Raw genomic sequence first — 26,401 nt, 5'->3', positions numbered from 1 at the left:
GGAGGATGTTTGTTATTTTATTATGGAAGAAGCAGGCGAGTTCCTCGCATTTAGTGCTGGCTTCATTGTCATCTATGGGTGGAGGGGCAGATTTGGTGAGGGCAGCCACATATGAAAACAGGGCTTTGGGATTGTACATGTATTCATGTATTTTGGCGGCGTAGTAGTCACGTTTAGTTTTTAGAATTGAAAGTCTGTAGGTGTGTAGGGTTGATTTGTAAGAGGAGGCGTTTGGTTGGGATGGGACTTTACGCCAGATTCTTTCTTTCAGTCTGAGGTTACATTTCATTTGATGTAATTCTGTGGTGTACCATGGTTTGTTGTTTGAATGTGCGGGTGTTGCTTGCGAATGGTGAGGGGACATAGTTTGTTGGCTATGTCGTGGGTGAGGTTGTTCCATGAGCTGAGGGCAGCTTCAGGGGAGGAGCAGTCTATTTTGGTCAGGGATTCGGCTAGTGCGGAGGTAAGGTCCTCAGAGGAGCAGGATTTTCTGAATGAGAAGGCGTTGTTGTGTGGATGGTTACAGGTGGAGGGGGCGTTTATAGTGAGGGGAGTTTTAATGAGTGAGTGGTCTGACCAGGGAACTGGGGTACAAGAAGCAGGGGATGGTGCGTGGATGCAGGAATTAATGAAAATGATGTCTAGGGTGTGGCCAGCTTTATGTGTAGGGGCGGAGATGATCTGGGTGAAGCCTATGGCCTTTTAGTAGCATGAGATCTACTTAAAGTTTGGGTACTTGCCAGGTACTGGCTACTGTTGGAAACAGGATGCTGGGCTTGATGGACCCTTGGTCTAACCCAGTATGGCAACTTCTTATATTCTTAGCCAGCAGAAGAGGATGCAGGCAGTCACAGATAAGTATTTCTGTTGCTTTCCTCCTGCCAGTAAGAGAATAATTGTGTTGTGAAGGGGAAGAGTAGTTCAGAATCTGCTTCAGCCATACCCTAGGTGTTTCAGCAGCTAGCACCTCATTTATTTATTTTTTTTTTTTTTTACCTGTTGGACCTGTTGATGTGGACTGTTCTTCCTGGAACCTTGTCAGGTTTCTTAGCCACAGGATATGAAACATATATTCTCATTTAGTGCAGGGTTTGTTCCTAACATAAAAGGTAATAGTTTTTGTTTACCTTCATTAACTTGAACATAACTATGTAACAACAGGTTCACAGTACTCACTGTCAATCCAGTCTGGATCAGAATATTCCAGTAGCATTCTGCCAACAGGTTCAGCAGGGTCTATTATTAACCTCAATGGGAGAGAACCCCAAATGAAAGCTTACATCTCCAGTTCTGCAAATTGTGTCCACAGAAACACTCCTAATAATGGATACAAAGCAGAATTAGGAAATGTCCCCATAATGCTCACTATGCAAAAAAGAATATTCAAAATCTGGTATCATCTCAATAACAGTGGCACAAACTCCCTCCACTACCTCTGTGAAGTAACATAAAAACCTGGAAAAAAACACTTAACACCTATGCAGCAAATCTACCCTACCAAGCTAGCACTACTACCCTGAACCCAGCATATGAAAAGATGGCAATGCACATATTGCAATGTGCTCTAGAACACCAATACATCTCCTATTGGGAGAAGCAAATTGGAAAACAGAACAAGTTGAACTGGTACAGATCCATACACAGAAGATTCACGCTAGAATACCTCACCTCAGTCACAAATGCAAAAAAACACGCAGACGCTCACCTAATACAGGAGAAGCAATCACAGACTAGAAATAGAAAGAAGCAGACAAAAACAAAACTGGAAACTCCAAGAACGCAGACTCTGTATGAAATGCAACACTGGAGAAACAGAAACAGAAATGCATTTCTTCCTGTGCTATGCAAAATAAAAAAGATATCAGAGCTGCAACTTTCCCTAAAGCTGACAGAAAAAAAATCTAAGACATCCCAGAAAAGAATGAGCAGGAAAAACTCTTTATATATAAGGGCTAGCGTTCATAAACACGCCCGCCCTTAACGGCGTGCCGCCGGGACAGCAAACTGACCATCCTCCGGCATGAAGCTGGAATTCCTGGGCACGTTGGGGGTGGGCCTCTTGCAAGAGTGCACCCCCTCGACGTGCCCATGACGTCATCGGGCTGCAACACGCTCCGAAGGTGCGTCGCAGCACCGATATAAGCCTGCCTCACCTCTGCCATCGCCCATTTTTCCTGCAGTGGTAAAGGCAGGCGAAACGGCAACCTAATCGGCCACCAAAACTGATTCCGTAACACAGAGAAATTCAAAAGAAGAGACCAACAGCACTATTTCAAGAAGGTCGTTCATACTACACCATGGTAGCCATCACGAAAGGACGCAGACAAAACAGCACCGGAAAACAAGAAAGCAATGGCCATGCCACGCACACGACAGAATGCCAGTAGACAAAAGCGCAAAAGAGTAGAATGCGAGTGCGTCAAACGCACTGAAGTTGCAAATAACTACAGAGATGGTACAACAACAGAGCAACAAAAGCCTGTGCCACAGGCACAAGAATTGGTCCAAGGGAAAAATCCTGACCGAACAGTCAGCAACGCAGAGTCTGACGGTGACACAGAAGCCCATTATCGAGTTGTATAAAAGAAGAGAAGGTTATCACTCCCCTTGATAAGGATGGAAGAGTACCTTGTGGCCTTTGCAACATGCATATGGTTAAGGCATTGCCAACTTACTTCGTGGCATCTAACCAAGTTGCCTGGAGATGCTAGGCAGTGAGGCAGTTGGGTCTCTGTAAGCCGAGGGCCATGAGTTTGAATCCCACTTACAGAGGGAGGTTGAAAGTGGGTACTAGTCAAGCTTTAACAGTAAATTCGGCCACGGCAACTTGAGTAGCTCAAATGTTAAAGCATGAGACTTATTCTCTGGCTCATGGGTTCACACCCCAGGTATGTAGAGAAAGATTTAATTTTGTTGCACATGGTGGCTCTTCGATAGCTATTAACGGATGGTGCCCTAGGCAAACACAGGCCTGGGTATTTCAAGTGGTAAAGCTTGAGATTTTTGGTCTCTGGCTCAGGGGTTCATAGAAACATAGAAATGACGGCAGAAGAAGACCAAATAGTTTGCTCAGCAAGCTTTCACACTTATTTTTCTCATACTTATCTATTACTCTTGGCTCTTATTAGTAATGTTTTGGTTCTAGTCACCTTCCACTCCCACCACTGATGTAGAGAGCAGTGCATACTCCATGTTGGGCAAGAAAGATTTATCGACTTCGCCTATGGTGAAGCAGTGGCCCAATTGCCAGAGGCTGGGCAGCTGGAACAAGGACAGTGTGTGGATCAACACACCCCTAAAATGGAACGGGCCACAGCAATCAAGCACTGAAGGTCCAAAAAATAGGAGAGAACCTGCAGGCAAAATAGTAGAGAGTACTCGGCTGCCACGCAACTCAGGAGGAGTCCTGGCAGGATGTCTGAGGGAGACCATGTGGAGGACGCAAGCCAAGTCTGGAAGGAGTCCCAAGAGGCAAGCATGGTGAATATGGAGGAAACCCAGGATGTAGCCAGATCTAGCATTGTGCAACTGGCCCGGGTGGGGCCCCCTTGCTTGGAAGTCAAGGCGGGGGGTCGGGCACACGTTGAACTGGTACAGAAAAAGTAGAATCCAAATTGATAATTGGCTGAATTTCCGGACCATTTCATTCTCCACCAAAAAGGAGCCAGGACAATATGATTTAATATAAATCAGTCTTTCACATGTGTGCAACTCTGTGCACGCTGTGAATACACCATTTCCGAGTTATGCAGGCGAAAAATCCGATAGGGCGACCGTGTTGGCCCGGGTAGGGGCCCCTTTTCTTGGAAATCATGACATGGGACCGGGCATAAGTGGTTTCCTTCCTAGGAAATACGGCTGGCAGCCCGGGAGTGGGCACCAGTTTGAAGTCAGAGATATGCTGGTGAACATGCCGGTAGGGTGAAGGCCCCTTTGCTTGGCAAACATGGCGTGGGGCCAGGCACAAGGGGCTGCATTCCTAGGAAACACGGCTGGCAGCCCAGGACTGGTGCAGTATGCATCATTGGACAGCTTCATCTCCATATTTTTAACAAGGTGTTGTTAAAGGAGCAAATAGACCAAGTCCGCATTCCGTATGCTTTCGGTCAATCCCAACAGTTTTCCCCTTTAAGGGGATTCATTTTCAAAAAAAAATAATAATAATTTGTTGTCATATCCATACGGCGACTCGGTCATTGATCATTTACCAAAAGGGGAATGCACAGTGCAATACACTTTTGACAGCATGACAACATACTGGCACAGATGCTAAAGAAATGCGCTAAGATGATAAGGCAGACCGACTCAGCATTCTAGCCCATCCCGTGTACATCCCGCCAGTTTCCTCTTATTGGGATTTTGCTACAAGGGAGAGTATTACTTCGACAAGCGCATGCCAATGGGGCGCGCACGCGCTTATGGGGTGCGCGGTCTCAGGTGAATTATTTGAAACATTCATTTCATTTCTCCATTGCACAAACTGGCAGCGCTGGACAGCATGGTGCATTACCTCAACTATTTCCTCTTCGAGGACCCCCAAGAACTCCGCTGCCTACTCTAGACTATTGTCTACATTCCACGAACTAGCATCCGAGTTCGGCGTCCACACTGCACATGACAAAACAGAAGGACCCTGCACTTCAATCAAACTCTGGGTATCGAACTCGACTCCAACAAGATGGAATCCAGATTAGCAAGGATTTCTGTGCAACATATGTGTGGGCAGGATCCCCCAACCCAAATCCGGACCTTGGTATCCACTCACAAGCATACAGAGGCCGGTGTTTCGGTATATGCTGGCAGGGCTCCTGGGCTACAGAAAAGTAGCCCCAGGTGGGGGTACAAGCTGCCTAACGTGCAATATCACTTTCCCCTGGATCTTTCCCATTCTGGTTGCGCTTGTTATCTGGGGAAATAAGTAGCATGTACTCAACAAATATTAGGCCAGGAGTACTGGAGAAATGACTATTTCTTTGATTGTCAAGTTGAGAAATGCAAGACTTTGGAGTCCCAATAGCACATGACATGACTGCATCAATCAAATTTCTGGAATAGAACTTGACTCCAACAAGATGAAGTCCGAATTACCCAAGAAAAGCTCAGAGACATTCACAACAGGCCGAAGCAAGCGATGACAGACAAAAAGATGATGTTGGGCGAAATGCAGTCACTGATAGGCAGCTTGAATTTCTCATGTTGCATTATTCCAGAGAGTTTTCCTGAGGAGGTTGATCTTAAGCACAATCAGAGTTTCACACCAAAACATCGCATTAGAGTTACTCAGGCGATGAGTAACTCTAATGAGATGCCTGGAATGCCCTTCCGGAGGAAGTGGTGAAGACCAGAACTTTGAAGGACTTCAAAGGGGTGTGGGATAAACACTGTGGATCCATAAAGTCTAGAGGATGTGAATGAAGAATGGGTGGCTCGCGGGAATGACGGCTACTGCCTGGAGATAATATCCTTATTCTATAAACATACACACGGTTAATGCGACTCCAACAATGCTCTAAGCTTCAACGGCAAGAGGAAATGTGGAAAAAGATTTGCATTCACAAAAAAGCAGGGAGTAGCTTGCTTGTTACAGCGGTTACTACCCCAAACCAAATAAGCCTGATACTTCACTTTCAATACATATCCAGCATAGCTCTCTGCTTCAACAGCAGGGGAGAAAGACCGATACTTAACGCATACCCAGCATAGCTCTCTGCTTCAATGGCAGGGGAGAATGACCGATAATTCACACATATCCAGCATAGCTCTCTGCTTCAACGGCAAGGGGAACGAAGAAAAGTGGATCTATATACAGACAACAACCAACAAGGACTGAATTACATAGTCTGGATTAACAAATAAGCATGGGTGTAGCTTGCTTATTGCGGCGGTTACAACCCCTAAGGGAAATAGAACCAAAAGGTTACTAAGAGCCAAGACTAACAGAAGTATGAGAAAAAAAAAATAAAAAGTGCAAAGCTTGCTGGGCAGACTGGATGGGCCGTTTGGTCTTCTTCTGCTGTCATTTCTATGTTTCTATGAAGGAAGTGTTGTACATATGGTCATCCTTCCTCAACAGTTCAATGGAACATCCATTGGCGCCTATGTCCTGGATGTCCATAATAGTGTTGCTGATGCATTATCCAGAGAGTTAAATGGAATTTGTTTCTCAAACAAGTTCTCGGAGCCAACAAAGTTACACAGCGGTACCCAAGAAATGGTAGAACATTGGGACAACACCACGAGAGACCTCCTTAAGAGATCAGTCACCCCTCCACATGGAGAGCGTACAGCAAGACCAGTTCAACAAGATCTAATGGTCAAATTTATTGTGAGCTCAAAAGAGGGTGGTATAGTGACGAGTCAGCGAGCTGGCTTCACCTTTTTCTCAAAGGCAAGAGGTTGTATAGGTGGTATATGATTGCAGAACATCACACTATCCAAACACGTCCAGCGGATCAAGCTGCTAGAGGAGCCAAATTGTATTTAAGGACCATCAAGAATGTGTCCACTTGTCCCGTTAAAAAAAAATCTTAAGACATTTATTTATTTATTAAAGGCTTTTATATACCGACTTTCTTGATACAAATCAAATCAATTCGGTTTACATCGAACTAAACAGTAACTATAACCAACTAATCAACAAGAGACAATTTAAAGGAGCATAAAGACAATACCTATCAGCTCGCCCAGCAGGCAGCACACAATTTCTGATTCATAACGATCATACCCCATTCACAAGATACCATTTCGTGGCAGCTCTCAGATTGACAATCCAACAAATAGGGCATAATCCTAAGGAATTCAGGACCCACTCCTTCAGGATAGGCGCAGCCACCAGTGCCGCGCAATCAGGGATAAACATTTCCACAATCAAAAAATTGAGAGATGGAAGTGACCACATAACTTTATTTGCTAACCCTTTTTTTTTACAGAGACACCACAATGGCAAAGGTCTGTCTGGGTTATCGACACTCCTTTGTTCACTGAGCAACCAAGAGGGCACAATTTCGCTCTTATGGGACTCACTTGAAAAGTTGAAGTTGTCTATTGCAAAGATCCCTAATGTAGTCAAGGAAGGACATATTCTTGAAGACAAAGGTCAAGACACTGCCATTCCATAGGGAGTACCAATGACGGATTGAATTACTACCCAACACCAAACCCCCCACAGGGCAGGATATATCCCTTGTTTCTCCCGGAGACCAAGGCGATGTCAGAATCCATCTATGAGAACTTAGACTGGGTTTCATTCAACGATTCTTGTCTCTGGCTGGTGCCGGCTTCTTCTTTGTCTCTAACAAAGATGGGCTGCTCCAAGCAAATGCTCTCTCATGCTTCTTCTCCAGACCACACCTCAAGCCTGCTGAATTCACAGCAGAAGAAAATACCCAATACAGGTTTGAAGAGATATTGGATTCCCAAAATGTCAGGAACAAAATCCAGTACCTCATCACATAGAAGAATTTTGGGCCTGAACAGAATTCCTGGGAGACAGCCTCTAACCTCCAAGCTCCATATTTGGTGCATGAATTCCATATCTGGTGCGCTAAGTTCCATGTAAACCGATATGATGTACCTACGAATACCGGTATATAAAAGCTTTTAAATAAATAAATTCCACAAGGGATTCCCCCAGAAGCCCAAGTCTAGAAGACTAGGGAGGGGGCTTTAAAGGAGGGGTGTTGTTACTATGCGTGGCTCACAGGAAGGCCCCATGAGCTGTCTCTCTTACCCCCAACAATGCCCAAGGCCTCCCATGGCCAGGTTGCCACTTCAGACTGGTGGGGCTGCTCCTCATGTCTGAGGGGCAAGAGGTGGGAGTACTTCCTGGCACCAGGAGGAACCACACAGGAGTCAGATGTGGCAGAGGTGGCTGCAGGTGCTCAGGGATGGAGGCGGCTGCCCACCGCCGCGAGTGAAGGTGAACCCTAGCTGGATTCCTGGGGTGAGTAGGCCCGGGCATGGGCCTACCATGGCAGTGACACGTAACAGTACCCCCCCCCTTTATGCCCCCCTCCTGGAGATCTGGGCTTGCCCAGATGGGTATGGTAGAACTGGAGGAGGAGACCCTTGTCCAGGATGTTACTGGCCAGTTCCCAAGAGTTTTCTTCTGGACTGTAGCCTTCCCACGAAAGAAGGTACTCCCAACAGCGACCTCTTCTCCGGACATCAAGAATTTCTTGAACCCAGTAAGTGGTATCGGTCTCGATGGAAACTGGAGATGGCGTAGGAGTTCTGTGTAATGGCCACGAAAGTATCACTGGTTTGAGCAGAGATACATGGAATGAGTTGTGTATACCCAACGTGGGTGGTAACCGAAGCTGGTAGTTAACTGGTCCAATACGCCGAGTCACAGGGAAGGGACCAATATACCTTGGAGAAAAACCTTTGAGACGGTAATTCAGCCGGATGTAACAGGTGCTCAACCGACCTTTTGGCCTAGCTGGAATTCTGGGGCTGGGTGACGGTGTAAGTCAGAGGCTTTCTTGGCTTGGGTAGCCGCTTGTCGAAGACGTTTATTCGTCTGGGACCAGAGTGTGTGCAGAGCATTGGCAGTGGCCTGAGCTGCTGGGGAAGGCACTGACAAAAGGACTGGTAATGGGAGCCGTGGTTGCTGCCATAGACTATGGAGAATGGTGAAGCCTTGGTAGCAGCTGCAACATAGGAATTATGTGAGAATTCTGCCCACGGTAAGAGCTCTGCCCAATTATCCTGTTGATCATTACAGTAGGATCGCAGGAAATTCTTTAGAGAGCGGTTGGTACACTTGGCCTGACCATTGGCTTGCGGATGGTATGCAGTCATCAGGCTGATGCTTATACCAAATTTCTTGCAGAGGGAGCACCAGTATTGAGAGACGAATTGAGGACCTCTGTCTGAGGCGATATCTGTTGGCAAGCCATGGAGATGAAACACATGTTGGAAAAAGATGTTCGAGCTCTGAGGCTGAGGGTAAAGCAGGCAGAGACACAAAATGAGCCATCTTGGAGAAGCAGTCTATGATGACCCAGATTACCGTATTCCCATTAGACGGTGGTAAGTCTACAACAAAATCTGTAGAGAGATGAGGCAACGGCTCTTCTGGTTCAGGCAATGGCTGGAGAAGGCCCCAGGGTCGGCCTACTAGAGGCTTCTGCTAGGCACAGGTGATGCATGAGTCCATGTAGGCACAGGTGTCAGAGACCATGGTGGGCCACCAGTAAAAGCTTTGAAGCAATCTTTAGGTCCGGGCACGTCCAGGGTGACCAGGAAGTTTGGAGTCGTGCGCCCAGCATAGGACCCTCTCTCGAAGCCGACGAGGCACGATGGTTTTCCCGACTGGGACCGTGACAGTGGTGGAAAGGCAGTTGCAAGCAGGGTCAATGATATGGCTGGGTTCTTCTTGAATACCATCAGGGTCAAACGAACGAGACAGGGCATCTACTCAGATTCTTCTCCGCCAGACAGTATCGGAACTCGAAGTCAAATCGAGAAACGAATAAAGCCCAGCGGGCCTGGCGAGCATTGAGATACTGGGCATGTCAAAGGTGTTCGAGATTCTTGTGGTCGGTGTAGACGGTAAATTTATGCTGAGCGCCCTCCAACCAGGCACGCCATTCCTCGAGGGTGAGCTTAATAGCCAATAATTCCAGGTCTCCTATACTATAGTTTTGTTCTGTATGGGAGAACTTATGGGAAAAGAAAGAGCAAGGAAGGAGAGTCCCTTGAGTAGAATGTTAATTTACAACTGCCCCGGCTCCGGTAGCCGAGGCATCCACCTCTACGACGAAGGGGCGGCTAGGATCCAGGTGGCGCAGACAAGGTCCAGAAAAGAAGGCATTCTTAAGGTCTTGAAAGGCAGCCAAAGCCTCAGGGGACCAGTTTCTTGTATCACTGCCAGTCCTAGTCATGGCCATGAGGGGTGTGGCCAACACAAAGTAATTTGCTATGAAATGATAACAGTAGTTGGTGAATCCAAGAAATCTTTGGAGTACCTGTAGGCCCACAGGTTGAGGCCAATCGCAGATATCCTTCAACTTGCTAGGGTCCATGGTAAATCCTCATTGGGATATGATATAGCCCAAGAAGGGCAAACTGGATCTTTCAAATAAACATTTATCCAATTTGGAAAACAGGTGGTTTTCATGAAGTCGCTGGAGGATCATGCGGACATCAGCCTAATGGGAATCCAAGTCCTTCGAGATGTTGAGGATATCATCCAGATACGCAACGACCTTGGTATATAAAAGGTCGCGAAAGATCTCGTTGATCATCCATTGAAATACTGTGGGGGCATTGCAGAGTCTGAAAGGCATGACGAGGTATTCATAATGACCATCTCTCGTGTTAAATGCTGTTTTCTAAACGTCCTCTGGACGAATACAGACTAAATTGTAGGCGCCCCGCAGATCCAACTTGGTAAAGATGGTAGTGCCCTGATGACAATCAAAATTCGGAGATCAAGGGTAACAGGTATCTGTTCTTGCGGGTGATTGCATTTAGGCCGCGGTAATCAATACAAGGTCTAATGACCCATCCTTCTTCATGGCAAAGAAAAAAACCTGCTCCTGCAGGCAAGATGGATGGTCGGATAAACCCCTTAGCTAGGTTTTCCTGGATGTATTCGATCATCACTCGGGTTTCAGTTTGTGACAAGGGATAAATCCTACCCCTGGGAGGGGTAATACCTAGTAACAGGTCAATCGGCAATCATATTTGCGCAAGAGTGGAAGAATATCCATTTTCTGCTTTGACAAGATATCCTCGAAGTCCCCATAGGGAGACGGAAGGCCAGAAATGGTTACTACGAGGGGAACCGCAGGTGAAGGCTCCACCTTCTTTAGGCATTGCTGGTGACAAGCAGAACTCCATTCTGTGAGCTGCAAAGCTCCCCAGTCAAACTGGGGAGAGTGATGTTGGAGCCACGGCAACCCCAAGACTATAGGATGAATGGATTTCTTTAATACCAGAAGTTCAATCTCCTCTTCATGGAGAGCACCAGTGAGTAACCGAACAGGTGCTGTTATCTGGGAGATCCGCCCAGGTAGCAGTTCACCATGAATAGAGGCGATCCGCAGAGGGACTTCAATGGCGTGAGTAGGTATGCCTAGGAGGTGTACCAAGTCTTTAAAGATAAAACTCCCAGCTGCTCCAGAGTCAACTAGAGCCATTGTTGGAAAGGAGTGGGAGTCTCAGGTTAGCGTAATTGGCAATGACAATTGAGGGACCGGAGTAGTAGTGCCCAAGTTCAGGATCCTGACTGAACATAGGCCCGGGAGTTTCCTGCACAGATAGGACAGGTCTGAGGGTGGTGGCTGGATGCCCTGCAATACAGGCACAAGCCAGAGTCCCTCTATCAAAGACGTTCCTCCGGAGGAGTAAGGCGCCCACGACCCAGCTGCATAGGCTCCTCCGACTTGGTGGTAGACTGAGACCCAGTACTAGCGGGCGTAGTGGAAGGAGGAGAGCGGGATCGTTCCACAGCAACACCTCGGGGTGTCCGAACTTCACGGTGACATTCCTGGAGGCGATGATCAATCCAGCCTGTCAAGTCAATTAGATCCTCGAGCGGATGGAAGTTCTTGGGTTGCAAGTTCGTCTTTCAATTGGGATGAAAGACCATCCAAATAAATGGCTCAAAGGCAATCTTCTTGCCACGCCAATTTAGTGGCTAGGGTCCGAAACTCTATGGTGTAATCATTGAGGGATCTCTGATCCTGTCGCAAGTGTAGGAGATGGGTACTGGGCACAGCCTGCCTGCCAGGATCATTGAAGGTCCAACCGAAGACAGTCACGAAGCATGACAGTTCTTGCAGAAGAGAGTCTGATCGCTCCCATAAGGGAGAGGCCCATGCCAAAGCCTTGCCTTGCCTTCCAAACGAGAAAGGATAAAAGTTACCTTTGTTAGTTCATCCTGAAAGATGGAAGGCTGCAGAGCAAACTGCATATAGCACTGGTTAATAAACCCTTTGCAGAGACTAGGGTCCCCGTTAAAATGGGGTGGAGCGGGTAGGGCCAGCAAAGCCCTAGTAGGTGAGGCTGCAGGCAGTGGGCTGACTAGTGCAGACGTTGAAGCTGTGGCACTTCCGTGGGTATGCAGCCGAGCGTGGAGAAATTAGACAGAAGAGGCCAATGCTTCTAGGAACTGCTGCTGTTCTTGTATCTTCAAGGCCAGGCCAGGAATGGACTGGAGGGTGGAAGGCTCCACCGAATCCATGGCCTTGGCAATCTGTTGCACTGATGGTAGACCCTTGGCTCGAGGTGGGGTTGAAGCTACCCACAGGGCAAGCCCTTTGGGTCCCCACCATCGGGAGGCGTAGCAGGCTAGAAGATGGAGGCCAACTGGAGCTTCGCCAGCACCAGCCCACATTCCCCTTAGGTTGAGCCCTTGGGAGCCAGGGCCGGCTGGACTTAGGCGGGCCTCCGTGTGATGATTCCCAGTTGATGTAGACAAGGGTGCACCAGAAACCTGCAGAGGTATTGGAGGACGGTCCGGACGAGGCAGGGTTCCAGAGACCCAGACACCAAGAGGAACAATGGAAGACAGGGGGTGTCCAGGCAAAGATAGGCCAAAGCCTGAGAGGCCAAGTCCGTAGATACAAGAGAGGAGTCCAAGGCAAGCTGGAGTCAGGGCAGGCGGCAAGAGGCAGAATACCAGAAGTGGAGCTGAGGTCAGAGCCAGGAGATCAGATCAAGCGTAGTCCAGGTGAAGCAGGGGTCAAAACCAGAGATTAGGTCCACGTGTAGTCCAGGCGAAGCAAGGGTCAATACCAGAGAATCAGTCCAGGGGTACAAGGAGCAGATGAGGAGACAAGCAGGAACAGGGTCAACGACAAGAACAGGAGGCAGGAACGACAACAGGAACAAGAACTAGCACACGAGTAATCGTGGAGACCTGCTGCCAAAGCAGGGAACAAATGGCTGGGCCCTGCCTTTTATACAGAGGCCCAGTGATATCATCTGGGGCCATGGGCTACTTTCCCACCACGGCCCCTTTAAGAGTGTGCGAGTCGTGCCTAAGCCAGGGCCCAGAAGAAGCAGGACTTCAGTGTCACTCCGCAACCCGCCGGGCGCCAGGAGGAACTGCACAGGAGTCAGAAGCGGCAGAGGTGGCTGCAGGCGCTTTGGGACGGAGGCGGCTGCCCACCACCACGAGCGAAGGTGAACCGGAGCTGGCAGCTGGATTCATGGCGTGAGTAGGCCTGAGCGTGGGCCTACCACTGCCAGGATGCGTAACATACCTCAATTGCTGGACCCCCACTGGTTCTCCCCGACACCAAGCCACTGGCCCCAAAATGCAGCAGGAAAACACGCCGCTCTCTGCTCCTGTGGCAGGAAGCCACCAACACCATGGGACCCTGCTTCCCTTAAAGCGTGCACATGCCGATTTCTGGAGATTTAAAGGGTCAGTGGCAGGAAGACTCTAGAGGCACTCTCTGATGACATTATCCACCTAGCCACATAAAAGCCTGCTGCAGATGCCTCTTCAGTGCCTTGGCAATAGGTCAACTACTCCGGTAGCAGTGCTTTGCCTCAGCATGTTCCTGTGTTCCTGTTGGTGATTCCTGTGTTCCTGATCATTGATCCTGAGTTCCTGATTTCTTCCTCTTGTATGCCTGGTTCCTGTAATGGCAGTCTGGTCTATGTTCAGAGTTCTTGTCCTTGCCTTCTTTGTGGTCAGACTTCAGTGTCTTCGTGCCCACCTGTGTTGCTCTTCGCCTCCCTGCCTACTTTTCCTATCCTTCCTTTCCCTTCGATGTATCTCTGGTTTGACTTCAGCTTGCTTACTTGACACCGATTGAACTCAGCCTGCCACTGACCACTGCCTGAACCATGACCCTGCTTGCTTGCTGCCAACTTTGTCTTTAGCCTGGGACCTATCTTCCGTGATGGAACTTCACCTCATCCGCAGAGGACCACGCCTAAGTCCTGCTGGCCTCGGCGCCTGATTGCTCAACCTAAGGAGAACGTGGGCTGGTATAGGTGAAGCTCCAATTGAGCCTCTCCCACTGACAGCTCCATCAGCCGACGGCAGGGGGGGGGGGGGGGAAGGACACATGCAGGTATCCCCTCTGCAGGTTGTGCCAACTCCACTTTGATCTAAGGGTCCACATCTGCAACATGCAGTTTTGGCCCAAAGAGATGCATGCACAAAAGTGTAATCCCTGTGATGCTTGTACCTCCTCCTCAAATTCCCCCTCACCCCCCAACTTATCTCTAGGGGCCCAGGCCTAACCACTGCCATCCTCCACTCCCTTGATCTCACCTCCTCCAAGGAAATTGAATCAATTCTTAAAAAGTTTAAACCTGCATCCCATCCGTCAGACACCATCCCCACGAAGGCTCTCCTAATGATTCCTGGCATTGTCCTAGACACACTCAAACATGCAGTGGTCAAACCCCTGCTCAAAAAACCATCTTTAGATCCTAAGGACCCTTCCAATTTCCGCCCTATCTCAAACCTCCCATTTATCTCTAAAATCATGGAAAAGGTAGTCAATTCCCAACTAATGGACTACCTCGAAGATAATATCCTTCATCCCTCATAATTCAGTTTTCGTAAGCATTTTAATACTGAAACCCTCCTACTCTCCCCTCTCTGATCACCTCATCAGGGGCATGGACCAAGGTCACTGCTACATCCTTGCCCTCCTCGACATTTCCTCTGCATTTGATACCATAAGCCACAATCACCTTCTTTCCCACCTATCTGACATAGGCATCTCAGGTTCTGCCCTTCTATGGTTTAAATCCTACCTGTCTAATAGACAGTTTTCAGTCAAAATAGGCAACGCTGAATCCATGCATTATATGCCCTCTCCCATGGTGTTCCTCAAGGTTCCTCCCTCTCCTCTACCCTATTCAATATTTACCTTACTCCCCTTTGCCAGCTTCTATCTGACCTCAGTCTCAAATTCTACCTTTAGGCCGATGATGTCCAAATCATCATACCTATTCATGACTCGCTATCCGAATCCCTAAAACTCTGGGAGAAATGCCTAACTGCCATTAATACCCTACTCACAAACCTCCACATTGCTTTAAACACCTCCAAAACTGAACTACTTCTCATATCCCAACACCAAACACCTAAACCCTCACTTGCAAATAACCCAGCATACAGTTCCATCTCTGACCAGCTTTATGTACATGACCTCGGTGTTCAGATTGACCAGCAACTGAACCTAAAAAAATACATCAACACTATCCTCAAGGAAGGTTTCTTTAAGCTCAAAGTCATGAAAAAACTAAAACCCTTACTCCATGCTAATGATTTCCGTACCATCATCCAGGCCACCCTCTCTTCAAAAATGGACTATTGTAACTCCCTTCTCCTAGGGCTCCCCTTTTCCACCATAAGACCACTTCAAATGCTACAGAATGCGGTAGCAAGGACCATCTCAAATGCCCGCAAATCTGATCATATTACTCCCATCCTTAAAGACCTTCACTGGCTCCCGATATCCTCACGCATCTACTATAAAACCCTTTCTATCATTCACAAATCTATCTTCAGACAATTCCAATTGGCTAGATGAGCCGTTCCTCCTCACACTCTCTAACCACCCCACCAGAGCAACCAATAAAGGTGCCCTCCACATGCCATCCCCCAAGAAGGCACACCTAACATCCACGAGGGATCAAGCCCTCTCCATTGCCAGTCCTACCCTCTGGAACTCACTACCCACGAAACTCCATCTTGAGCCGTACATCCAAATTAAAGACTTGGCTCTTTAAACAGACCTACCCCGAATAGACCCTCGCACTCTTATTCCTTGCTGCAACAATACTTGACCGGAGCCTATGTATAAAATTAGGCTACTCTGCTTACTTTGTTTATCAGGTTTTGCCACTTGTTACATTTTTTACATTGTTTACCTATTTTTTGCACTTGTTTGCTAGCTCCTAACTATCGCTCTTGTTCCTTCTAATCCCATACCCTTGCACCTGTTTAATGTAATTTCAACCTGCAGTTATGATGTAAACCGGCATGATGTAACTACTAATACCGGTATAAAAAAAGCTATAAATAAATAAATAATAGTCCCAAAGACCATATCTCAAGTTTCTATTTAGATGGACACTGTAGCTATTCCATTAGATTTATTTTTCAAGGTTTCCTCCGCAGAGGAAAGTTTCCTTTCAAGGCTCTCAAATTGCTCTTTACTTTTCCATAGTTAAGTCTCTTGCATATAGCACTGATAATCTCAGCATTGAGGATAATCAAGCCACTACTCAATAAAACAAATAAGAGTTGTTTGGTGGTTTCTAACATTTTACTTTACTGATAAGGTGCAATGCTGAGTTTACTGATAAGGTGCAATGCTGAGTTTTCTTTACTGATAAGGTGTAATGCTGATGGTACAGAATACAGTTAGTACATTTGTGACTTCTTAAAGTCTTTCTTAATGTCAGATGTTTATCCAAAATTAGTTAGTTACTTCAGATACATTATATCTTCCCTCCCATTGGATTACTGGGCAAGTTTCCCTCCCATGGTAGTTGATGTACCACAATATACTTTTTGTAGCACTGCCAAGGATTATGGACCCTTTGTGCTGTGGTGCAATTGGTGCTGCCTAGTGAGTGAACCCACCAGGCTTGTACCAACAGCTGGTGGAGAAGGCCTTGGGTGGAACCAGCTGAAACTTTACCTATACCAGCCACCTCACCTGCAACTTGAGCCTTTGGGGTCTGGTGGCCAGCAGCAGGTCTTAGTTGGGTCCCTGAGGCAATCCAAGAAGAGAGTCCAGGCAAGTGTGGGTCAAGCCAGGCAGCAGAATGGGTAATAAGCCAGAGGTCAGGGCAGGCAGCAGACAGGGTAACAAGCCAGAGGTCAGGTTAGGCAGCAGAAGGACGAAGGCCAGGCCAGGGTCCGGATCCAGGTAGTCAGTCTGAGACAAACAGGACAGACAAGACCAACAGGACAAGGAAGGGAGGGAAAAAGTAGGAACTGGACAAGGAACAGGGTACTAAAGAGTTAGGACAAGGCAAGGAACACACAACAAGGTACAAAGCAGGAACAAGACAATGAAAACAATACATCTGGAACACAAGGGCACCAGGAGACCTACTGCTGAGCGCTGGCTGGTAGTAAGAGACTTCCTTATATACTCCTGGAGGATGACATCATCAGCCAGGACCACAGGAATCCCTGGCTAGGGGACATACAAAGACAGCCCTGAGTTAGAGGAAATTATACCCCGGGTCCTTTGAACAGCATGTTGCTAGAGGCTATGCTGGAGTTGCTTCAGACCAGAGGTGAGGGGCATAACACTTTTAAAGTGTTTAGTCTTTTCTCCTACCTTCTTTTGTAGTATCAAGGGTGTACCTCGTTTCTCCTCATCCTCAGTAGACATTATTGGGCCATTGATGTGGTCCAACTCCTCTCTATCCTTCCTCTTTCTCTCAGGATGTCTGGAAGTCATCCTCTTCTTGGATTCTGGTATACTTAGGGTTCCACTTGCAGGAAGGGGACCTCTTCTATTTGTTAGAAGAGAAAATTCAAAACAGCTCTCTTTAGTCCAAAAAGGATTTGGAACTCCAAACTTAAATAAGTGGAATGAGAGGGTGGAAAGAAACTCTTATCCAAAACAAAAGTCTCCATGGAGCTTAAAGTTAAGATTTAGAAAAATGAGAGCACAGTTTAGGACATTCTGCCTCCTTGAAAGCAAAAAGGATCCAATAGGGTAAAATGGTTCTCTCTCTGGAAAGGGGACACTACCATTGCTAGCTGCCACATGGGGGAGCTGTAAACCCAACAAATACAAACCTGTCTCTCCCCATATCTAAATAGTATATACCTGATCCAGTATTAGGAGGGGACTAACAAGATCCCTACACAAAGAAAAATGTTTTCCATTTTCTAATAATGTGAAAGAGCCTTTGGTAGAAAGTCCACAGTCATATATATAATCCCCCCGCACCACCACACACACTTTGTGGGGTGCACTGAACAAAGGGAGTCACACAGATCCCTTGGCTGTCTACTACTGCCCAAGACCTCTCTTTCGCACAAACATAGCAGCTCCTGGGAATGCCAAGGTTCAACCAGCAAGGAGGTTTGACCTCCTGGACCCCTGATGTCATTGCAGATGACTTAGTCTCTGGCATTAAAACCTCACCCCACTCTCTTGCACTGTTCAGTATATATTCATAAGGCTGGTCTTCCCCCTAAGGACAAAACCACTCATAAATAAAGTGCAGAGTCCAGTGGGATATTCAACTGAAAAAAGGTTTATTTTAACTTAAAAAGAATGATCCAGGATAAGATAGCAAAAATAAATAATAGCAAAATGAAAATAAAGACACTAAAGCTGTCCATAGTGCAACCTTTGTTCCTTTTTTTTTTTTTTTTTAACTGAACCAGTGTCCTTTTCCAAAAAAATCTCTTCCCTTTGGAGGGTAGGGTAGTTCTCTTCAACAACCAGCATCCAGACATAGGTAGAATGGAAAAACTCCCTTTGTTAAAATAAATAAATATCTCCAAAATGTTATTCAAGAAGTCTTTTCTAAAAATAAGCAGCCTCATCTACTGTTCACTGGTCATGGGATAAAACAGCCAACTTCCAATTACTATAGTATAGTGATACTGGCATTACAGCAAAACTGGTCTCAAAAAATCTCCACTATCTTCCCTCCCAGAGCCTATGCCTTGCTGTTTACTGGGCGTAGGCAAAACCCCCAGATCAGATCCACTTCTTCTAGAAAGGGGGTAACTTGTCCTCCTATTATTATTATTTATTTATTTAATTTTATATACCGGCAACCGTTTGCACATCGTGCCGGTTTACAAGTAACTTACAATAAAAGATATATAGGCGTAGCCTTTACAGAGAACGGTGTATAACATAAACGCAGTAACAGAATAAATAACTAAATAACTAAGGGAGGGATGGAGGGGGGTAGTCGAGACAAATGGGGGGGCAGGGGGAGGGTGCAAACAGACACAAGGGATAAGATATGAATTGGGATTCGAGGGAGAAATATGTACACTTGTTATATACAAAAATTGTATGAATCATTGGAGGGGGAGGGTATTGGGTGTAGGACCTGAACGGGGGATGTTGGAGCGAGATGAGGGTTGGGCTAGCATGTTAGTTGGGGGAGCTGATGAGGAAAGGGGGTATGCTTGGAGGAAAAGCTGAGCATGGAGGAAAAGCTGAGCTTGGAGGAAAAGCTGAGCATGGACAAAAATATCTACAAAGACCTTCAAAAACTCCTTCTAAAAATTTCAAACTTCTCAACCATCTCCAGATCAATCCACCAGGGAGCAGAAAGACCTCTCGATCAATCCTCTGAAGCAGAGAAAAGAAGACCCTTTGCACATACTCAAGGGGCAATTTATACCGCTGTGACTCATCCCAAAAAGGGGATGGAAAAAAAGCAGGGGGAGGACCCAAAAAATGCAAAAACCCCAATAGCTGGAAACAGAGATATTATTAGTAGCAGGGGTATGGCCAGGCTATATATAATTGTCCTGCTAGTTTGTTAGATGGCCTTGCCTTCTTCAGCTTGGGATATCATAACATTTGACATGGCTATTATCTGTCCTTAAAACCCGCCACCATTTACTTTGCTATGTAAATAGAACATGGATATCATACAAGCCAGTTCTTACTTTGCATATTGATCACAGCACTGGTTGTATTAAAGCAAAGAAAACCTTAAAGCATGGACACTGTTAAAACTAATCAAATGGAAGGTATAACATGCAAAGAATAAAATTATTGATATACTGTGTATACATGCATGTATATGAATATAGATAGATAACTGTGATGTTAACTATGAAATGCTCATATGTGAAATTATTGGGGGCTTTAGGCTTTTAGAAAATGCATTACATTAAGCTTCAGTAAGCCGTGTTAGATAAGGGGAACCTGCTGGAAATTGAAATGGTCGGATGATCATGCCACTAGGGAAAACTGATGGTATAGTTCAGAAAAATTATGCAGAACAACCACTCAGTAGGAAAATTTGGGGGGAAGGAACATAATTTTAAAAGAGGGCTGCCTTGATAGCTCAGTAGCAGTGCTGTACACTGTCAGGCAAAAGACCTGCATTTGATTCCCAAGTTCATTCTCTGCTTCTAGACTAGGGCAGGGGAAGCTGCAGAGACAATGTTCAAAGCCTCTGGTAGGGAGGGAGGGGAGTGAGGGAATCTCAGCCATTGCACAAAGGTGACACTTACTGGCCAAACTTAGGGTACACTTGGACCGAGAACTAGAAGGAGCCACTATCTGCAGCCTCTGGCTATGAACTCTCACTGCAATAGCTTGACTAAACGGAAGTGAGGAGAGAGTTAAAAATAGGAGACAACCTGAGTAGCTGTGAATGAAGGCTTATGGCACCATAGCCCAGTAGTCAAAACAAAAACGTTTTACTGAGGAGAAGAAATAAGTAGGGAAATCACCTATTCATATTGGCCTGTACAAGTGGCTAAATGCCCCTTTATCCACTTCCACTAGTTTTATGAAAAATATTTTTATTATCAATCAAGAGAACAGCATAAGTCACTAACATATCATGATAATCTAGAAAATACATATGTACAGTTTCAAATACCATAAGAAAATGCCATACTGGGTCAGACCAAGGGTCCATCAAGCCCAGCATCCTGTTTCCAACGGTGGCCAATCCAGGCCATAAGAACCTGGCAAGTACCCAAAAACTAAGTCTATTCCATGTTACCGTTGCTAGTAATAGCAGTGGCTGTTTTCTAAGTGTTATTATTTGTGATAATTGTGGGTGGATCCTTGGGCCGGTGGCAGATGACCACGCCCACAGGGGAAGATCCCGAGAGGGACCACCGGTCAGGCTCAGAGTTGGGAGACAGACACACACTAGTTCTTTTATTAAACTGTTTTAAAGAACCACCAGAGGTGGCAGTAGTGAGCTGGAAGAGCCCGGCTGGGCTGTAGTCCCTCAGGCACTGGAACAGCGATCCTTAGAAGCCATAAAGGCATGGTTTGGAAAACATAGTAATTTAGGCAATATAGACAATTTTACCAGTTGTATCCGGCCAAACCACGAGAGTGGGAGATATTGCCAGCTATCCACTAATTGTTTGGTATACAATAAGGGCCTCACATTTGTTAGATATATGTTTGAAATATCTCTAGTTAGCTTTAGCCCTAAATAAGTAAAATCATCCCCTCTCCAACTTAATGAAAAATCTCCTTTCCAAGTCTCCTGAAACATCTAATGCAAGCGATTTCCCATATTTATTCGAAGCCCAGATAATAACGCAAAGTTACACAAAGTTACACAAAGTTACACAAAATCTTTACCCAGTCTGGGTAAAGATGTCTTAAGCTTGAGATATACTCACCAATAAATCATGTGCAAACCATGCTATTTTCAATACTTTGGTCCCACATTCTATTCCAACCAATTGATCAAAAATTATACATCTGGCCAAAGGTTCCATACTTAATATAAATAAAAAGGAAGAAAGGGGACACCCCTGTCTAGTACCCCTTGCCAGGTGAGAGGGTTCTGAAATAAAATCATTCACAGGTGAGCGATATAATATAGCGAAGATATAAGCCTTGAAATCCATATGTACGCGTCTATGAACATATATTCCCACGATAAATGGCCAAAAGCTTTTTCTATATCGAACCTTACCAAAAGTGAGTCCCTGCCTCTCTTCCACCCACTTAATAAGACTGGCTATAACTCTACGAATATTAATCGTGGCAGTACGTCCTGGCACAAATCCCACCTGTTCTGGTGATATAAGGTTTGGCAATATTTTTAAAAGCCATATATTTTAATATCTGTATTCAAAAGAGATATTGATCTATAAGATGCGGGTACTTCAGGATCTCATCTTTTCTTAGGAATAATAGTGATATGAGTCTCTTTCATGGTACAAGACAAATCCCTAACTGTCACCATCTGCTTGAAAAGACATTTCAGGGGAGAAAGGATTTGCAATCGAAGAATCTTATAGAACTCTGCTGAAAATCCATCTGGACTGGGAGTTTTATGGCACTTAAGATTCTGTATCACCTGTGAAATTTCTCCCTCAGAAATAGGTTGATTCAGGCTATTCAACTGTTCCTCAGTCACCATAGGTAAATTTATTCCCTCACAAAAAGATTCTAGATTATTAATGTCCGATGCCTCCCGGGAATACAAACGTCAAAAAAAAAAAAGCTGCAAAATGTCTAAAATCACTTTATTAGAGCTGTGTCTCACTCCCTGCTCATCCCTCATCACTGGAATAACCTCAACCCCTCTGTAGTCTTAATTAGTCTCGCCAGAAATTTCCCCATCTTGTTCCAAAATTGGAAAAAACAATGTTTTTGATAAGAGAGTATTCAAAGGAGTTGGTGAATCATAGTATTCACCTGTCTCTGTATAGCAAACATTTTTCCCCAGTTGTCTTCAGTCATATCTCTTGCCATAGCATGACGTGCTCTTTCCAGTGACCTAAGTCAAAGAAGCTCCTAGTCCCCTGCTTTGTCCTTATAGTTAGAGTAAAAAATGTCTCCTGTAACACGACTTTTGCTGTTTCCCAATACAGCTGGGGATTCATCTTGTGTGATGGGTATTATGTTGTGCAAACTTGTCTCACTTGTTGGTCAGAAATTTTTTGAAATTAGCAGCCATCTTGTAATAGATAGTATGGTATTCGCCAAGAATAAATCTTATTTCTTCTACCAAAAGAGAATCCCAAAGCTACCGGGGCATAATCAGAAATTTTGGGAAATCCTATTTCCATGGATTTTACTTTAGTCAAACAAGTTTCTGAAGTTATAATATAATCTAGCCTACTTTGATATTGGTGAGAAGTATGTGTGTATTCTTTGGCCCAGGATGCAAAGCCCTCCAAGAATGTACCAAACTCAAGAAATGACACAAAGGAAATCCCCTTCCTTTGGCCCAACACCAGGCCCCGAGTCATACTATCTCTATCAAGAGAAATGTCAGCTACACAATTGAAATCCCCCACCAATAAAGAGTGGCACATTCCCTATTTCCCCAAGAATCGTCACTAAGGGGGTCATTTTCTAAGCATTTTTCCCATAGACATAGAATGGGAGAAAACCTTTAGTAAATGACCCCCTAAGTCTGAGAAAAATTTATGATCATACAAATTGGGAGCATATATCATAGTATTCACCTCAGTGGAAAAGGGTAAACAGTGGAGTGCCTCAGGGATCTGTGCTTGGACCGGTGCTTTTCAATATATATATATAAATGACTGGGAAGGAATACGATGAGTGAGGTTATCAAATTTGCAGATGATACAAAATTATTCAGAATAGTTAAATCACAAGCGGATTGTGATATATTACAGGAGGACCTTGCAAGACTGGAAGATTGGGCATCCAAATGGCAGATGAAATTTAATGTGGACAAGTGCAAGGTGTTGCATATAGGGAAAAATAACCCTTGCTGTAGTTATACGATGTTAGGTTCCATATTAGGAGCTACCACCCAGGAAAAAGATCTAGGCATCATAGTGGATAATACTTTGAAATCATCGGCTCAGTGTGCTGCAGCAGTCAAAAAAGCAAACAGAATGTTAGGAATTATTAGGAAGGGAATGGTTAATAAAACGGAAAATGTCATAATGCCTTTATATCGCTCCATGGTGAGACCGCACCTTGAATACTGTGTACAATTCTGGTCGCCGCATCTCAAAAAAGATATAGTTGCGATGGAGAAGGTACAGAGAAGGGCAACCAAAATGATAAAGGGGATGGAACAGCTCCCCTATGAGGAAAGGCTGAAGAGGTTAGGGCTGTTCAGTTTGGAGAAGAGACGGCTGAGGGGGGATATGATAGAGGTCTTTAAGATCATGAGAGGTCTTGATCGAGTAGATGTGAATCGGTTATTTACACTTTCGAATAATAGAAGGACTAGGGGGCATTCCATGAAGTTAGCAAGTGGCACATTTAAGACTAATCGGAGAAAATTCTTTTTCACTCAATGCACAATAAAGCTCTGGAATTTGTTGCTAGAGGATTGGTTAGTGCAGTTAGTGAGGGTGGGTTCAAAAAAGGTTTGGATAAGTTCTTGGAGGAGAAGTCCATTATAGGCTATTAATCAAATTTACTTAGGGAATAGCCACTGCTACTAATTGCATCAGTGGCATGGGATCTTCTTAGTGTTTGGGTAATTGCCAGGTTCTTGTGGCCTGGTTTAGCCTCTGTTGGAAACAGGATGCTGGGCTTGATGGACCCTTGGTCTGAACCAGCATGGCAATTTCTTATGTTCTTATGTTTCCCCAAAATATGTCCTATCCAAATAACATAACTCCCCTGTGGATCCTTAATAGCTCCATTTTCCACTGCAGGTAATGATTTGTGAATCAACATAGCGACTCGTGCCTTTCTGGAAATCGGCTCAGAGGCCATATAACCATCCCACCCAATACCTCTTTATCTTATTGTGCTCAAAGTCTGACAAATGTCTCTTGTAATAGGGCAATACTCGCTTTCTGTCTACCTATGTCCTGTAATATCTTTTTCTGTTTAATAGGTGAACCCACACCTGCCACATTCCAAGTTATGATATTATCCTCCAGATCTCCTAATATAAACAAATTATTACAAAACTCTGAAAAGTTTATAGAGGGATGGCACTCTCCAGCTTAAGTGACCTCCCGTACAATCTTGAATACTGTGCAGTATATTATTCTCTCGTCCTTTAATGATTACCTCTCGAGCTACCCCTTCCCAACCTTCTTTAATCCCCAACTCCCTTATTATCTGTTCCCCTTCTAATAGAAGTATTCCAATCACCTTAAACAAAAGGTTTGCATACATACACCACACATTCATCACATACATCACATACATCACATACAATCAAATCATCAAGATGCATTAGGATGCCACCCCCATCCCCAAAATCTCAGACATACCGTACACTCATTGTCCCCATTCACCCTTTGCTTTAGAAATTCCTGAAAAGAAAAAATATGAAAAAACAAGACTGTCAGCATGTATATCATAGATATAACATCACCGTATCTGACAGAGTAGATTGGAAAGATCCTAATGGCATCATTAGCTGTAATTTATGGATTCATGATTTCCATCTTCTGGGTACAGATACAGTCATCTCACCATCCCTGCCATTCCCAGGTTGCCACATCTCCTCATTAAAATTTCAGCAGCAAGCTCACAGTGTTATATAGATCATAGTCAATAAAGTGCTCCTTTCCCATTGTTTGCTTTATGTAACACAACTGAAATTATGAGATTACACGCATCAGGCTTACCACTGAATGCAGGTCAAAGCATTGTCTTCAGCCCTTTCCAGGTGAGGTAATTTAAACCATTGTAACAAAAACACTGAGAATCAGATGAAATCAGACTTTCGATGGTAAAAAGAAGTACTCGAAGACGTCTCATCCTCTGACTTCAGCACCTCCCTAGTCGCCAACCAGCCGACGGCATGAAATAGTTCATAAAAAACAAAAGCGGTTATTATAGCCAATCATAAGATCTGTTTACCTTTCCTTTTGCAGCTGATCATCATGGAAAGGTAAATTAAACTGGCTGATACCGGAGTCACGTACCTTTAAAGCCAGAACTGCAACTGCAGAACAACAACTATCTTTAAACCAAAGAACTCAACAACCTGATTTCATTAAAATCAGAAGTTTTTTCATGGTGCCTTCCATGCAGGGTCACACTTATAAAAAGGCTTTCGCTGCCACTGGTGAATCAACTTTATGCTGTTGGCCTTCCCAATTTATGCATAGTATAGCAGGAAAAGCCAACAAGAATTTCACCTTCTTCTGCATCAGATATGCACAAAATGGCATCATCTCATGATGTTTCGCCACGACCGAAGCAGAGAAATCATTAAATATTAGGATTTTAACTTCGTCATATTGCAACTCAGCCAGCGACTTGAATGCTTTCAATATATTTTGTTTGTCACTGAAATTAAGAATCCATGCTATAATGGGTCTGGGTGTGGCTTTTATATCTCTGCATGCGCCCAAGTCTATGGACCCATTCAAACCTTATGGCTGGCTGTAGCTCATGTAAGTTTAATTCTTTCAAAAGCCATGTCTCAAACAGCTCCATCTTTTTAGATTCATGCACATTCTCCGATATTCTCAATACCTTGATATTATTTTGGCAGCTTTGATTTTCCAAATCTTCTAACTTAATGTGTGCCGCCTGCAGCATGTTCTCTAGGTCTCCCAAGGCCTGTAATTTAACTGCATTTGTATTTACACCCGTTTCTGAGCAAAGTCTTAGTTTAGAGTCCAATGCAAGCACTGAGGTGTTTATTTTGTTCAGCGTACCATCCATAGCTGAAATTATTCCCACAGTGACCTCTCTAATAATCTCTGCAGCTATTTTGAGGAGTAATCGCAGTCACCATTTTGGAGACAGAAGATTGAATTTTCCTTCATTCTCTCTCTTTTCTGATGAACTACTGG

General features: G+C 45.0%; 1 long non-coding RNA gene and 1 other non-coding gene across 3 annotated transcripts in view; one reads left to right on the top strand and one right to left on the bottom strand.

Moving 5' to 3' along the window:
* The window catches only part of LOC115087373, a 55,546-nt gene extending 30,183 nt beyond the window's left edge, over positions 1–25,363 (bottom strand). Inside the window, exons 1-3 of one of the 2 annotated variants that reach the window (XR_003855505.1) lie at positions 25,223–25,363; positions 1,177–1,317; positions 1,024–1,097 (exon numbers count right to left, since the gene is read on the bottom strand). This is a non-coding gene — a long non-coding RNA (uncharacterized LOC115087373). Of the gene's footprint in view, positions 1–1,023; positions 1,098–1,176; positions 1,318–25,222 lie in introns of those variants that run through there. The other variant, XR_003855506.1, reaches the window with a different exon arrangement.
* Positions 2,573–2,701, top strand: LOC115088907. Its single transcript, XR_003855981.1, has one exon. It is a non-coding gene; the product is annotated as a U6atac minor spliceosomal RNA (small nuclear RNA).
* Positions 25,364–26,401: the final 1,038 nt, after the last annotated feature.

The sequence above is a fragment of the Rhinatrema bivittatum genome, chromosome 3, assembly GCF_901001135.1.
Source record: "Rhinatrema bivittatum chromosome 3, aRhiBiv1.1, whole genome shotgun sequence".
NCBI classification, from domain to species: Eukaryota; Metazoa; Chordata; class Amphibia; order Gymnophiona; family Rhinatrematidae; genus Rhinatrema; species Rhinatrema bivittatum.
The sequence above is the reverse complement of the archived record's forward strand: the minus strand, read 5'-3'. Positions and strand labels throughout refer to the sequence as shown.